Here is a 17,133-nt window from a genome sequence, read left to right on the forward strand (position 1 = left end):
GTAATAGCATATTTCATTTTACTGAACGTTATCTCATCCTAGTGATTTAACATTTTTCAGGTGATCCAGTTAGGTGAGTAGATCAGGCTCGCAGATAGAGGGGACTATAGTACTGCCATGTCTGTAAGGTGAGTGTTTTTGGGAAGTCATTTTTGAGTAGTCCCTAGGTCTTGGTGAGGGCATTTTGGGAATGGTTATGTATGCATATTTTGGAAAAATTCTGACACTTGAGTATTGTATATATCGATGAGGTTATATGTACTCTACCTTCCGCTGCATAGGTAGTTTATTGAGTTCCAGATTCCACGGTCTCTATCTGTTCCGTGATGATGGTTTGGTTTTTATTAGAAGGTATCCGAGTAGTAAAATTTTACAATTATTTATAGGAAAAAAATTGGCATGAAAAATTGGGTAGTGTCCCATATTTGCTGAGATTAGAGGGATGTATGAGGAACAATGTAATGCCTTAGGTGTGTACAAGAAGCCTTTTACACCTTTCTTTGATACCTATAATCCAGGGTGGCGCAATCACCCCAATTTTAGCTAGAAGTCTGAAAACCAGCTGCCTGCACAACTTCCTAGATCTTATCCTGCACCATATCATGCACCTTCATCTTCTAGGAGTCCTTTAGAAGACACTTTGTATGCTTTTATTAAGGCACAGGGTAAGACTTGAAGAAAACAAGGAGATAAAGAGTCAAGTGTCCAAATTGAAAAGCTCCTTGAGTGTGAATGAGCGAGGGAAGTTTCCTTCTCAAGCTCAGTCTGCACCCCATGGTCAACACATGGCGCAAAAGAATTTGAAGGATGTGAATGTCATTGTGACACGAAACGGTAAGTCATTACACATCCCTATAGCGAACAAATCAGAGGATGTGGAAAAGAATCAAGATAGTAGTGATGCCGAGTTGCCCAAGGAACTAGAGGTGACAAAGAGTACTGTTGAAGCACTATTCCCTCAAGCTTTAAAATCAAGCAAATGAACTTTGGATCCTAACAATGAAATCCTAGAGAATCTAAGGCAATTAAAAATCAATCTTCCTCCTTTGCATGTGATTAAACAAGTTCCTACTTAAGCAAAAGTTCTCAAGGATTTGTGTATAGTTAAGAGGAAGCACCATGTGAAGAAGACAACGTTCCTGACAGAACAAGTTAGTGCTCTAATTGAGCAATGAATTCCTCCCAAGTACAAAGATCCTGGTTGCCCAACCATTGCATGCAGCATTGGAAATCATGAGTTTAGGCAAGCTTTGCTAGAGTTAGGAGCTAGCGTGAATCTAATGCCATATTCTATTTATTTGTAGTTGGGGTTGGGAGAAATCAAACCAACCACTGTGGTATTGCAATTGGCTGATCATTCAGTCAAAGTACCCTGGGTTGTGGTAGAGGATGTTTTAATTCAAATTGACAAATTTTATTATCCTTTTGATTTCCTAATTCTTGACACTAGCTCTGTTGTTGATACTACTTTTAAAATTCATTTGATTTTAGGTAGGCCTTTCCTTGCCACTACTAATGCTCTTATTAATTACAGGATTGGGCTCATGAAGCTGTCTTTTGGAAACATGACTCTCGAGGTGAGTATCTTCCATATTGCAAAACAGCCAGAAGATGATGACGAGGGTCACCGGACATACATGATTGACTCACTTATGGATAGAAGAGTTTCTACAACCTGTGATTTTGATCCCCTTGAGTATTTTCTTGTTAATTCTGAGTTTGATTCTATTAGTAATCCATCTGATGTAGTTGATATTTGTGCTATTTTTTATAGAACTCAGGATTATGGCACTCGGGCATGGCAACCAAAGTTTGAGGAGTTGCTTGAGAAAGGTGAAAAACAAATTCCTTCAAGTGTGGAAGCACCCAAGGTTGAATAGAAGCCTCTGCCTATGGTTTAAAAACATGCTTTTCTTGGTCCAGGTGCTACATTTCCTGTTATTATCTCATCTGAATTATCTGAGTCTCAAAGTGAAAAATTAATTCGAACCCTAAGTGAGTATAAGTCAGCCTTAGGTTGGAGCATTGCTGGTATAAAAGGAGTTAGTCCCCTGGTTTGTTCTTATAAAATTAATTTGGAGGAAAGAACCAACCCTCGTAGAGACCCCTAGCGTAGACTTAATCCCACTATGAAAGAAGTGGTGAAGAATGAAGTGTTGAAACTATTAGATACAAGAATCATATATCTTATTGCTAATAGTAAATGGGTGAGTCCCACACAGGTTTTTCCAAAAAAGTCAGGTGCTACTGTGGTGAAGAATGACCTAGGAGAGTTAGTTCCAACAAAACTTGTGATTGGGTGGCGGATGTGCATTGATTATAGAAAATTGAATATTGCCATCCGGAAAGACCATTTTCCTCTTCCTTTTATTGATCGAATTCTTGAGCGTGTGGATGGTCATCTGTTCTAGTGCTTCTTGGATGGTTATTTTGGTTCTTATCAAATTGAAATTGCATTAGAAGACCAAGATAAAACGACTTTCACTTGTCTTTTTGGTACTTATTGATTATGCGTCAAAGTTGCATAATTAGGCATCTAATTTTATGCATTAAGGATTATAATTTTAATTAAATGCCTAATTATGTTCAATATTTTAACATTGCACCCAATTTATTATATTTGAAATTGTATTCAATAATTTACGGGTTTTTGTATTTTATTATTGTAGGAAAAATTCTAGAAATTAAATCCGAAATTAGAATGTACACGGGTTGTGAGCATGAAGAAGTGTCGTGTACATGAGGCGGAGTCCAAATCAAGACCATGAGCATCCGAGATTTTCATGGACATTTAAAGGATAATTTTCAGAAGCTGAGTCGTGCATGCAAGAGAGGCTGTTTTCGACACTATTTTGTAATTTGTGCGTAACTCTCTCATACGACCTTTGATTAAGATGATTCAAAATGATATAAAAATTTAAAAGAACCCTCTACAACTCTCATGTTTTGCATTTTTAGAGATACTGGCTACATCAAGGTCTACATCAGACGTGAAGTTACCATATGCTGTTTTTATGAACTATTTAGACATTACTTCGTAATATGGGCGTAACTTTCTCACCCGAGCTCCGATCAAGATGATTCAAAATTTTATGGAAGGCTGAGGAAATTCTCTACAACTTTTGTGTTTTGAGTTTTGAGAGCTACAAGCTCTAAGATTGTCAAACTCGGGCATGTTCGATGGGAAACAAAAAAAAAAAATGAGAAAAAAAATAAAAGAAGAAGAAAAAGAGCTTGATGTGACCATGTGAGGGTCACATGCAGCAAGCTGAAAAAGTTTGCTTAGGGGCTGTGTGCATTGGGAGTTCCTTTTTCATTTGAATTGATATTGAAAAGTCAAAATGGGGAGGAGGGTGAGAATAAAAGTAGTTTCTTGCTAGGTTTTTTTTTTTAGCTTTTAGGAGGGGAACTTGGAAGGAGGTCGGGTGCGTAGAGAACAGAAGCAGCAGCAACCCTCCATATGACTTACTCTCTCTCTCTCCTTATTTTTTTTGAATCTTAAACAATTGTTGGATCTATTTTTATTATAAAAAAATTAGTTTTATTTTCTTGTTATTTAAATATTGTTAATTAGTTTTAAAATTGAATCTTTCTCTTTCTTCTACTCCCTTTCTTTAGTTTATTTGTTTAATAAAAAGTTGTCGTTGGAATTTTATTTTAGTTAAATTATTCAGTTTAGATTGTTTTTTTTAAGTCTTGCGTTGAATCTTTAATATTTGTTTGGGTCATTATTCAGTTTGTTTTTCTTATTTGGAGTCTTTGTTAGCATTTAAATATTTTCTTTGGATATTTTTACTATTAAAGTTAGTATTTTTATTTAGTTAGAGTTTATTTTAATTTGGGTTTATGGTTAAAGTTAGTATTTTTATTTAATAGAATGATTGCAGGACTTGTTTCTTTCATTATTCTAGCATTAAATTTGGCATTTATTTACTTATTTTTATGCATGATAAATTTTCAGTTAGGATTTACATTATTTTAAGTTTCATTACAAAAATCCCAAAAATCCCAAGAACTGAATCTGAACTGTGTTTAGTAATTTGTCTTTTCTTAATTTCTTTTGGAATTACACAAATTTTGGAACTAAACTGCATTCCCCAAGGAGACGATCTGGCCTTTGGGCTAATTATTATACAACTGAATTCCTATACTTGGGATAGTTTTCAAGCTGCTCATTTTTAGAGTTAGTCACTTATGCATTTCGTAGAATGTCATTTGGATTGTGTAATGCATCTGCTGCTTTTCAACATTGCATGATGAGCATTTTTAGTGACATGGTTGAAAATTGCGTGGAAGTTTTTATGGATGATTTGACTATTTTTGGATCTTCTTTTGATGCATGCTTATGCTTATTGAATTTAGAGAGAGTGTTGACTCGTTGGGAAGAGAAGGAATTGGTTTTGAATTTGGAAAAATGCCACTTTATGGTATCTTCAGGTATTGTCTTAGGGCATATTATTTCTTTTAGGGGGATAGAGGTTGATCAGTCTAAGATTGAATTAATTTCTAAGGATAGAGGTTGATCAATCTAAGATTGAATTAATTTCTAAGTTGCCTACACCTAGGACAGTAAGGATGTGAGATCCTTTCTTGGTTATGCGGGCTTTTATAAGAGGTTCGTACTGAATTTTCCCACCATATCTAGACCACTATGTGACCTTCTAACTAAAGATGTCCCATTTGAGTGGACACAAGCTTGTCACGAGGCCTTCAAAACGCTAATTGGCAAGCTTACCTCAGCACGCATAATTCAGCCACCTGATTGGACTTTACCATTTGAGATCATGTGTGATGCTAGGGATTTTCCTGTAGGTGCTATTCTTGGACAGCGAAGGGAGGGGAGGCCTTTTGTTATTTACTATGCTAGTCGAACTCTAAATAGTGCTCAGATGAATTACTCCACTACTGAAAAAGAGTTACTAGCTATAGTGTTTACTTTGGATAAGTTTCGTGCTTATTTGATTGGTTCTCCTATTGTTATTTTCACAGATCATGTAGCCCTTAAGTATCTTCTTACAAAGAAGGATGCTAAGGCGTGACTAATACGGTGGATTTTACTTTTGCAGGAATTTGACATCACCATCAAAGACGAAAAGGGAGTGGAGAACGTAGTGGCTGACCATCTCTCAAGGCTCACATTTGAGGACAATTCTAACCACCTGCCAATCAGGGATGATTTTCCCGATGAACATTTATTTTCTATTACTTCTCTACCATGGTTTGCTCATATTGTGAATTATTTGGCTGCAAGTGAGATACCGGTGGATTGGAGTGCTCAGGATAAGAGGAAGTTCATGACTGAGGTATGTAATTTCTATTGGGATGACCCTTTTCTTTTCAAATACTTCCTTGACCAAATTTTAAGGCGTTGCAACCTTGATAAGGAGATTTCTAGCATCTTAGAATTTTGTCATTCCCAAGCTTGTGGGGGCCACTTTTCAATGAATAAAACCACTGCAAAAATTCGGAAGTGTGGATTTTATTGGCCCACCTTGTTTAAGGATGCAAATACTTATTGTTATTCATGTGAAAAGTGTCAAAAGTTAGGAGTTATGTCTCATCGTAATATGATGCCCTTAAACCCACTTTTAGTGATTGAGATTTTTGATTGTTAGGGTATTGATTTTACAGGACCATTTCTTCCTTCTTTTGGATATCAATATATTATTGTCGCAGTAGATTATATGTCAAAATAGGTAGAGGTAGCAACTTGCAGGAGCAATGATAATAGGACGGTAATTAAATTTCTCAAAGAGGATGTGTTATCTCGATTTGGTACACCACGTGCTATCATTAGTGATCGGGGTACACATTTTTGCAATCGTTCTTTTGAGGATTTGATGAAAAAATATGGGGTGGTACATAAGATGTCTATTGCCTACCACCCCCAGACAAGTGGATAGGTAAAACTTGCAAACAGGGAAATTAAGTAAATTTTAGAAAAAAACGGTCAACCCGGATCGCAAAGATTGGTCTTTGAGATTAGTTGATGCGCTTTGGGCCTACCGTACAACTTTCAAAACTCCCTTAGGTATGTCACCTTATAGGCTTGCTTTTGGAAAGCCTTGCCACTTACCTGTGGAGCTCAAGCATCGAGCTTATTGGGCTATCAAGCATTTCAATTTTGATATGGGAGAAGCAGGTAAACTTAGAAAATTTTAGTAAACCAAGTTAGAGGAATTGAGAAATGATGCCTATGAGAACTCTAGAATCTATAAGGCTAAAATGAAAGCATTTCATGATAAAAATATTTTGAGAAAAACGTTTAAGCCTAATGATCGAGTGTTCTTATATGATTCTAGACTCCATAAGCACCCAGGAAAACTTCGGTCTAGGTGGACTAGCCCTTTTGTAGTGAAGAATGTTTTTGTAAGTGGGGCGGTAGAAATAGAGGATCCTAAGGATGGTCGGATCTTTAAAGTAAATGGTCAACCCCTTAAAGTATTAATTGATAGGCAAGTTTGGGAAGTGGAAGAAATTCCACTTAAGGATCCGGTCTATCAACCTTGACCACACCATGCAGGTATGCTTTTCTTTATTTGTTTTATTTTGTCTTCTTTTCTTTTAATCATTTTTTGTTTTTTGTTTTTTGTTTTGTTTAGTTAACTTTGTAGGAGTGTACCACATTTTTGGATCTATACTCAATAATTCAGGTGATATCTTTCCCCTTTTGATTTTATGGTAACATTTCTTTTTGTTCATAAACATTGAGGACAATGTTGGGTTTAGGTTGGAGGGGGTGTAGATTCAAGCATGTCTGTTTACATGAATTTGGCTTGGGTATTTGAGCATGATAATAGAGTATTCAATTGAGTAAATTGTGCTATCTTAGTTATTTATTTACGCACTTCATTCTTTTAAGTGCATGTAAGCTATTATGGTTTGATGGATGTCAAATGCATACAATCAGAGAAAAATCAAACTTAAGTTGAGACTTAAAACACCTGTGAGCAGTTAAGTGAAACGACCTGATAATAAAATAAGATTTTTTTTCCTAGTTTTTAAATTGAATCATTAACCTAAATAGCGGAAGGCAAATCATATAAAATAAAACCACACATAATACAATACTAGAGTATCAAACCAACCCATAATATACAATCATCACTGTTTTCCCGAAACTACCCTTATTGATACCAAGGGTTTACAAAAACATGCTACCGAAAAATACTCACTCTCAAAAAGGGCAATATAACAACCCCTCTACCTGCGAGCTTGCCCCGCTCGCCTAGCTAGTTCACTTGAAAAATAATTCAACACTGGGATGAGCCAACGCTCAGTAAGACGAAACATGTTATTATTAGGGTGTGTCTATTGAGCTATAGTTTGGTAAAAATAATCCGATTTAAGAATGATATGAATAATTGAATCCAAAAGTGCTGATATTACATAACGTATAATAAAACCATTAACTACATAACTGAATATGCCAATCTGTATGAAATTACTTTTCATATTAATACTACTATTTCTGAAAATATGATAGTATTCATAATATCTGAGAAATTTCTCTGGATGGTTGTATGTTATGATTTAACCCCTCATGACAGGGTTGTGCGGCCCGAAGGTGGGACCTATCCTGGCTGGCCGACCAGGGTGAGTCAACTGAACTCCGATAGTCTGATTGGCCCCCTCAATCCAGATCTGATGGAGAGCCTATCCCGATGTAGGCACGATCGACCTCATACCACTTACTGTCTCAGTAATGTGGTTGCACTCTGAACTGAATATTTGTAGCTACGGTACCGTGCTCTGCTGTTTGATCCATCAGGGTCTGATACTATATAGGTAACTGATATCTGTAATATACTGTTTTTACTATAGTTTCTAAAATAACCATAACCCCGTAGAATTTATCTGAAATTCTAAATAACTGACTGAAAATCTTATTTCTGTATAACTGAACTACTGTCTGAATATTTGTATATCGGGGCATTATGGTACTAATAAACATGTTATTCTGAAATTACTGAAAATGCATATTTCTAAGTATACTGTACACTGAAAAATTCGTCATTCTATAAACATGCAAATATCATGCTATTTCTGTTAATAACTATGAACATGATATTCACAAATTCTATAAATATAGTACTGTTCTATTATCAACTCAAGTCACACAAATAAATATTAATATTATCAAGTTCCAAAAATTGTAAATATATATAATCCGAATAATAATTTGATAAAAATATATAGTTCGTGCTGAAATCGTAAAACAAAACGTTTCCAAGTATAGCATATTTCCCTTACTTGACTACTGGAAAGCCCCTATGGTATACTGGTCCAATACCCACAGGGCTTCCTACTCAACACCCTGAAAACAACATTCGCCAGAACATCATATCATTATTTCTATCTCCATCATTTCCTACAACTGCCAGAAGGCTAAAAACTTAATAAAATGTCTTACCCTGATTTTGGGAAGAAATTCAACTCGATCCCATCGACGATCCGCCCAGGTAAACTTGGAGAGAACTTCACCAAAAGCGTCGTGGTGGTCTCAGATCGTCGATCCGGCGACTGACGGGGCCAAAATCGAAGAGGGATGGAGGAGAGACCGTAGAAGAGAGAGAGAGAGAGAGAGAGAGAGAGAGAGAGAGAGAGAGGGGGGGAAGACTTTCATCGAATTTTTGCAATTAAACCAAGGTTAGGGCTATTTATACCGGGACCTTCATCAACGAGCCACGTCATCTCGTCGACGAGTCTAATAGGAAATTCGTCGACGAACTATCCCCTTCGTCGACGAAATTCAGAATTGCCCAAAAAATTCTCTCGGTATTTTCTTGTCGACGAAACATGCCCTCGTTGACGAGACCCTCTTGTACCCTCGTTGACGAATCCCCTATGTTCGTCGACGAGGCCATTAGGAAATTCCTTGGGTTATTTAAATATCGTTATTCTTCGGGTCGTCACATTAAGCCATTCTCATTCCTTAGAGAGAGTTTATCATATTCGGTGTTATTATTATTTTTTCTTTGACATTATTTTGTTGCATGGTCTCATTATTTTTCTTATGTGGTTATCTTTTGGGAATGTCATTACATGGTTTCTAGTATGCTTGCTTGATTATACTTAGGAAGTGATAAAGGTCAATGTAGGATAAAGTTTGAGCCTTTCAAGCCTACCGTGATTTTATCCATTAGAAGCTACTTTGAGCCAAAATGTAAGCCTTTTTCTTTATTAACCTAAATATTTTCGTATCCACTCCATATTGGAGTTAAGCCTGAAAGTAATATTTTCCTACCCTTAATATTTGAGTATCTGCTAGGGGGGATAAATTGCAGGTTTGAAAAAGAAAAAAAAAAACAAAGAGAAAAGGGAATAAGAAATTTATTGAGATGGTTTGTATTGTTGCTTGCAAGCTTCATCAATGAAAAAAATAATAATAAAGAAGAAGAAGAAAAAATGGGAAGAAGAATGTGTTGAGTTGAAAAGAAATTAGTTGAAAGAAGAGAATAAATTGTTGGGAAGTGGTGTATATTATACAATCTTTAGAAGACCCCTAGTATTTACTTGAATCTATTTTTGAATTCCTTTATCCTTTGTTCTTTTCAGCTTAACCCTAACCTCATTACAACCCTTTCAATTGACCTTTTGATCCTAAGTGGGTTTGGTGGAATGATTGGTTGAGTTCCCAATAGATGATATTTTTTTCGTGAGATCAATTTTGTCTTATGCCTTTATTCACATGCATTTACTCTTTCCATACATTTGAGTGGACAACCTTTCTAAAATCTTGGAGTGATTCTTCAATGAGTATTATATACCCTTGTGAGATTTGAAGTCAAAACTTTTGTTCTGGTTGTTCTCGACATTGTATGTATTTGGGTTTGATAGTAATATGGTTATTGGCTTAACACGCACGCGCACACACACACACACACACACACACATGCGCGCACGCGCAAATTCTGAGTGTTTTGATAAACAAACTTCGATAGCACTATTGATCTTTTGAGAAAGCCTTATTTTGAGTGTTTGAATATTCTTGCTTAATTTTGCTTCAATTGCTAGGTTCTAGCAATAAGCTGGTTGGGGAGTGTGATGAGTGCATAAAAGTGCACTCTGAACATTACTTTTTCTTGTTTATTTGCTAATTTATAAGGACAATTTGAATATGTTAGTGGTAAGTTTCTGACTTGATCTTCATTTTATAAAGTTTTTAATTCTAATTAATTTTTAATGATTTTTATCATAGGAATGATGTTAAAAAGATTTGGAAGTCAACCCTCAGCATAAATGAAGAAGATCAACCACCTAGATTAGAGAAATGGCGTTGGAAAGCTTACAAAAAGAGATACAATTCATGGTGAGATAGTATTTCACTAGTATGAACGTTTACTGGGCCAAAAGTGAGCCGCAATCCAAGCCCGAAAGCTAGAGGATATTTTTCAGTGTTTTTTATTTTATTTTTCATGTTATTCCATTTTTTAGGGTTTTGAGAGGGAGATATATAAGCAAAACTTTGTGTGAAGAAAGGGTACGACTAGGGGCTGGGTTTTGTAAAGGTTGTCTTGAGGGTTTATTTTTCTTTCATCTTATGATAAGGAACTAATTCCCTAGCCTTGGATAGGGATGAACTTGATCAAATAAAGGTATTTCAATTTGTTTTTAATCCATATTATTGTTCTTCAATGTTTTTATATTTTCTATTTATCGTTCATCAATTGTTATTTTTTTGATTTCATGCTTGAATATTCATATATCTGAATTTTTCATGGATTCAGTCATGCTTCTTCCATAAAATTGTAAGGATCCATAAATATGTTCAAGACAAACTATTAATTTTGTTACATTACTCTTCTGCTACGATATTGTCTCCGGATATATTGTTGTCGTTAGATTTTGTTAACAAAGTAAATAGTTTTTGAGTTTTTAACGAGATAAATAATATTTATAAAATTTACTTTTGAATTTATCAAAGATTTGTTATTCTATATCTTCCGATTGAGGATTTGGGATGTGAAATCTCCAGTTGAGAAAACTAATGGATGAAAAATAGATTGATTATCTGATTTGTGAGAGGGATTCTCGATGTCTTGGTTCTTGCAAACTTGATTTTCTATCCACAAAAATAATCTAAGTTTTAAATTTTTCTAAAAAGAAGTCATTTGTTTTTCCTTAAAAATCATTTACTATTCTTTTTATTGTTATTTGCCCCATTTGTGTTCCCTTTTCCATCTCCCTGTGGAATCGACACCCCAAAGTTGTGCTACAATTACCACATTATTTTTTGGGCCGTAATCAAACATCATGAAAATAGAATGAAATTTCTGTATTTCTTGAATTCAGTCTTTGTACATCCCAATTTACAATATATATTACAATCAAAGGTTCTAAATATGGAAACAGTCTCCCTACAGAATCACTCTCAATAATATACAATCTTCTATATTTACCTACTTTTCTAATTTACTCAATATACCCAAGGATACTCGGGATTTCCACAATACATACTTAGTTTCGTTAACAAACCATCACCATCATCTTAGTTTGGCGTCTAAATTGTTTTTTCATAGTTTTTTTTTACTCCACCTCTAAGTTATGAATTCAAGTATTCAAATTGAATAATAGACTATGGTGGAACTCTATTGACTTTGTTTTATGGACTTCTCTTGAAACACGATATACCAATCTTTCTTTTAATAATATTTTGCAGAATTGTTCATTTAGTTCATTTTTGTCCATGTCCTTGTAATGCATAATGCACCAGGACTTTGTAATTGGATCTTAATCATGTCTTTTTCCAATAAATAAAATGTGGTATTAATCTCTCCACCATAATCTTTGAATGATAAAATATGATACGAAATTGGTGTGAGTGACAAAACAATGTTTTCATGGCACCTTGGGGCCATAGCTAACAAATCAGAGTCATCCACAGAGGAAAGTTGTTGGACTTTATTTGGGAGCTATAATTGACAATAGTTAAGGCATTTGCAGTACCAAGGGAAGAGATTGTTGACATTGACACTAGTTTAAAGTACGCCTTCGATCATTCATTGGAAAAGCTTCAAAACTGTTCTCAACGTTTTTTTTTTTTACTTTATTTTTTAGAATTTTAAATGGAGAAACATGTTGAGAAGGATACATCTCTTTTCTCTCACACCTACTCAAATAAGCACCAATCTCTTTATAAATAGGAAAACTATCACCACAACAACATACATTAAAACTTACCATCTCTCTCCCAGTATAATTTCCTATTTTCTATATATTAGTTGGGCAAATTAATAGTGTTTGTTCAACAACATCTCACTCTCATCGTGCCATTAGTAAGAAAATCGTTATAAGCCTATGTTTTATCTTGGAGAGGATCTTGTTAGTATCGCCTACACAAAGAGATGCAAATTTACCCTTAGGACAATGATTTAATCCTAACTTATAAACCAAATAAATCCTCTCTTCATGTTTTTTTTTTTTTTTTTTTTGTGCATCTTAACCCACATTATTTTCCAATAATCCAAAGACATGTTTGGACTAATTTGTGAAGACTCGGAAAAAATAATAATAATATTATTAACTAATAAATTATTATTATTAAATTGAATTAATGAAATAAATAATAGGATGAATATATAAGTATATATATAGGGATAAAGTAATGTGGGTATTTATATATATATATATATGTATGTATGTATAATATTAATATAATGTTATAATGGTTAAAGTAAGATAATAAAGTAATAATATAATATAATTAAATATAAGTGGAATGCATTAAATGCGTTTCATGGCATTTGAAATTAAGGTTAATATAATATAATATATATATATATATATGTAAGTTTATGGTATTATATATATAGGTTAAAGTAGATATAATATTGTTATATAGGTTAGTGGGTTGGATGCTTCCTTTGGAAGCAATCCAAATGAAAGAATTGAATTGGAAATCAATTTCCAATTGTTTACAGAAGCTTCATGCCAGTACTGCCTCTCATTTCTCTCTCCAACTCTCACTCCTCCATGGCCACCTTTCTCTCTCTAAAATTTATCGGTGAATATTCCGCCGATCGGAAAACAGAAGGTACCGTTGGATTCCTAGTTTTGTCGCCGACATTTCTACCAGAGTGGATTTATCGTGGGAGCAACGTAGGCACCACTCATAGGAAAAGGTAAACTCTCACTTTTTCCTTACTTTCTCCTTAGATCTTCAGCTAAATCGACGACCGGGCACCACCATGGGGTCCTAGTCTCGATCGTCGTCATTTTGGTCGGAGTAAATTTTCAATTTGGGTATTCTAAGTACCACTCCAAAGTGAGAGTGAGTTTTGGGAAATTAGGTAAATTGGTTATATTTGGAAGTTTAAATGTTTATTGGGAATTTATGAGTCTAAGAAATGTTAAAATAATATTTTATTTAGGGTTGATTTAATAGAACTAAGATTTGTAATTCAGGGTTCGAGTGAGCGTCGCAGGCATCGTTTTGGGGTCCTTGTTGGCGTAGTTCAAGATAGCAAGTAAGGGAGAATATATATTAGACCCGATTTTATGAATTGAACGGATAAATGAATTATGTTTTATATATATATATATATATATATATGTTTTCGTATGGGTTGAAAATGTCAACCGTTTAAATTATGATTTCTGAACCTAGAATTGTTTTATTAGTTATGTATATGTGAAAATGGACTGATGAAAGTAAAAGATTTTTTAGGATAATTAGGTAATAAATTAAAGGTATATTTTCAGTATATGAATGTTAAATGTAGGTTGACTTATTTTATAGGAAATGTATGAATTTTACTACTAAATTGTCTGGTATGAGTAGAATGGAAATTCTATGTAAATTATGTTATATATATATATATATGAGATACAGGATATACAAGGAATGCAATGAGAATGAAAATGTTATATGAACTATGCTGCATGTGATTGTTAATGTAACCGTGTAAGATGAACAACTGAAAGAAGCTATAGACTAATTGATGTACAGTTAAAAGGAGCTGTAGTACGACTAACTAATGTACAACTAAAAAGAGTTGTAGTACGACTAACTAATGTACAACTAAAAGGAGTTGTAGTACGAATATATGAAATGAAATGAAATGAAAATGAAATGTGAAATGTGAACAATATAGAATGGGAAAGAGTCACGTAAAGTGAAATGTTATGAAATGTCAAAGTTAAGAATATGAACAGGTGAGAGATACAGAACAATAACAAATAGAATTATGTATTACAGTAGTATCAATATGTGTGCTAGTATAACATGATAGGTGTCATGGGTGGGGCAAACTCTTCACCCGAGGGTTTGGTGAGAAAGGCGAGTGCCCTAACTGGTATCATATGTAGCAGTAGGCTGCATAACGTATTAGGGCAGAGGGAAATTACTTGTATGAGCGGGTAAATTTCCTTATTCTCGGGAGCCTTCGCTGGTAAACCTTTGTATGAACTCTGTGAGTAAGAGATTACTTCTTCACCTGGGGGCTTACTGAGTAAGGTAAGTGCCCTAATATGCTTCAGCTATGACCATTGGTTGCCTAAAGTATCAGAGCATAGGGGTGCTACTTGTATGGGCTAGTAATCACCTCAATCCTTAGGAAATCTCGTTGGTAAAATACCTTGCATGTATTTGATCAGGCTCAGGAAAGGATTTTAGAAATTATGATTAAATGCAAATGATGATTTTATATGTTATTTACAAACCTCATGTTAGACACACGCTGATTTAAGATATTGTTTCTTCTCTTACTGAGATGTGTCTCACTCGAATATAAATTCATCTTTTTCAGGACCTCCATATGATCGAGCTTAGAGAGCTTGGGACTGTTATAGTATTTTTGAGTTAGAAAGAGAGGGTATGAGCTTGATGATATTTTTGAGCTATATTAAGTTTTTATGTTTTATGTTTTAAGTTTCTAAGTTATGAATGGTTGTAAATATTAGATATTGGAGATATGTATATATATATATATATGTAGATGTAGGTTGATGGATGGATTTTGGGATGTTATAGTTAGAAATTCTGGTATTTTATTGTTGGAGGATTATATTTGTGTTTTCCACCATGTAAATGATAATAGAATGTCAGGTATCAGGTAAATGAATTGATGACGTGGCACTCAATTCCCACCGGGCGGGTTTAGGGCGCCATAAAGCACGGTTTATTTAGGTATAACGCACCGGACCGAGTTTTTGGGTTCGGGGCGTTACATTTTGGTATCAGAGCATTAGATTTTGGGTTCCGCAGACTCTAGAATGGATTAATATCATAGTTAGGATTGAGTTGCGATAAGGATAAGGATGGGTAGATTAAGATACCATTAGGAATTCTGAGTTGTGTTTCGTAAGCTTGGGGGCAAAAATCTTTTGATGGTCTTCTGTGTTTTTCTGAAGAAGTAGCTAACTTCAAAAAATCATGGTAAATCCATCGATGGTGATGTTTCCGAGTAGAGAAATTAGAACTTGGGATTTGAACTCGAAGGTTAGGTTGGTTGATTTGTATAGAAAAAAAAAATCTTTGAAGGAGAATAATTTAGGTGATGTGATTTAATGGTTTGTGGTTAAGTTGGGTGTTTGATATTTAAATTGAAGTATATGGAAATGTGTGGTATGAGGTTGGTTAGTTGATTTAAGAGGTTATGGTATCAAGGAAAACCAGCAAGTACCTCTAGGTAGAGGTGGACCAGCACGAGTGTACTCGTTGCTTCAGGCTGATGTAAATACTGCTAGAGATGCAGGTACGAGATTATATATTTATATAATGATGATTCAATTTAATTAGGGATGATTGAGCAGTTTATATGATGATCTTAATTTTTATGATGATGTTATTTAATTGTGGAAAATGTAGGAATTCATTTGATAGATATTGGGATGTGTGAGATGTATTGAGTTATGAATTCCTGGAATGAGGAAATGAATGGTTAATAAAAATTTCGAGGATGAAATTTTTGTAAAGACTCGGAAAATAATAATAATAATAATAACTAATTAATTATTATTATTAAATTGAATTAATGAAATAAATAATAGGATGAATATATAAGTATACACATATATATAGGATAAAGTAATGTGGGTATTTATATATATATGTATATATATATATATGTATGTATGTATATATAATATTAATATAATGTTATAATGGTTAAAATAAGATAATAAAGTAATAATATAATATAATTAAATATAAGTGGAATGCATTAAATGCGTTATATATATGTAAGTTTATGATATTATATATATAGGTTAAAGTAGATATAATATTGTTATATAGGTTAGTGGGTTGGATGCTTCCTTTGGAAGCAATCCAAATGAAAGAATTGAATTGGAAATCAATTTCCAATTGTTTACATAAGCTTCACGCCAGTACTGCCCCATTTCCAATTGTTTACATAAGCTTCATGCCAATACTGCCTCTCATTTCTCTTTCTCCAACTCTCACTCCTCCACGGCCACCTTTCTCTCTTTAAAATTTATCAGCAAATATTCGATTGATCGAAAATTGGAAGATACCGTTAGATTCCTAACTCTTTCACTGACATTTCTACTGGAGTGGATTTGTTGTGGGAGCAACATAGGCATCAATCATAAGGCAAGGTAAACCCTCACTTTTTCCTTAATTTCTCCTTAGATCTTCAGCTAAATCACTGATTGAGCACCACCACGGGGCCCTAGTCTCGATCGTCGTTATTTTGGCCAAAGTAAATTTTTAATTTGGGTATCCTAGGCACCACTCTAAATCGAGAGTGAGATTTGGGGAATTAAGTAAATTGGTTATATTTGGAAGTTTAAATGTTTATTGGGAATTTATGGGCCTAAGAAATGTTAAAATAATATTTTATTTAGGGTTAATTTAATGGGACTATGATTTGTGATTCAGGATTCGGGTGAGCGCCGCAGGCATCATTTTGGGGTCCTTATTGGCATAGTTCAAGAAACTAGGTAAGAGGTAATATATATTAGACCAGGTTTTATGAATTGAACGGATAAATGGATTATATTATATATATGTTTTTGTATGGGTTTAAAATGTCAACCGTTTAAATTATGATTTATGAGTCTAGGGTTGTTTTATTAGTTATGTATATGTGAAAATGGACTGATGAAAGTAAAAGATTTTTTAGGATAATTATGTAATAAATTAAAGGTATATTTTCAGTATATGAA

General features: G+C 34.1%; 1 pseudogene; it reads left to right on the plus strand.

Moving 5' to 3' along the window:
* The first annotated feature begins 785 nt into the window (after nucleotides 1–785).
* On the plus strand, nucleotides 786–5,903 carry LOC131166776 (uncharacterized; annotated as a pseudogene).
* Nucleotides 5,904–17,133: the final 11,230 nt, after the last annotated feature.

Source organism: Malania oleifera, chromosome 10 (genome assembly GCF_029873635.1).
Source record: "Malania oleifera isolate guangnan ecotype guangnan chromosome 10, ASM2987363v1, whole genome shotgun sequence".
Classification (NCBI taxonomy): domain Eukaryota; kingdom Viridiplantae; phylum Streptophyta; class Magnoliopsida; order Santalales; family Ximeniaceae; genus Malania; species Malania oleifera.